Raw genomic sequence first — 328 nt, 5'->3', positions numbered from 1 at the left:
GCCTATCTGTATATTACCTTCGTTTTCATGCAATTTTTTTCATAATCACAAAAAAATGCAGATAAATAAATATTGCAAAAACGAATCAAAAGGCAATTAACGTTATTACAGCAAGTGTTCAAGGAGAAAAGTACACTTTCGTCTCTAGAACGGAGAGTGAGCATTACAAACAGGACGCAGATCTTGCAGTAAGCATTTGGCATAAATCTCTACTACCTGCTTGTGTTGCGAAATCCGAATTCTGCGTGTACTGGTCATATCTAGTTACGTGGCTCTAAAAGCCCACGTAAGTATTATTTTCCTGGAATTTCTTTCATATTCTGTCTCA

At 36.3% G+C, this 328-nt stretch overlaps 1 protein-coding gene across 1 annotated transcript in view; it reads left to right on the top strand.

Annotated features, from left to right (window-relative positions):
• Window positions 1–156: 156 nt before the first annotated feature.
• LOC119582111 overlaps window positions 157–328 on the top strand; it is a 19,479-nt gene continuing 19,307 nt past the window's right edge. Inside the window, exon 1 of the mRNA XM_037930352.1 lies at window positions 157–286. The gene's annotated coding sequence lies outside the window, so the exon portion shown is untranslated. The remainder of the gene's footprint in view (window positions 287–328) is intronic.

The sequence above is a fragment of the Penaeus monodon genome, chromosome 15 (genome assembly GCF_015228065.2).
Source record: "Penaeus monodon isolate SGIC_2016 chromosome 15, NSTDA_Pmon_1, whole genome shotgun sequence".
NCBI classification, from domain to species: domain Eukaryota; kingdom Metazoa; phylum Arthropoda; class Malacostraca; order Decapoda; family Penaeidae; genus Penaeus; species Penaeus monodon.
This window is presented reverse-complemented; position numbering and strand designations above follow the sequence as displayed.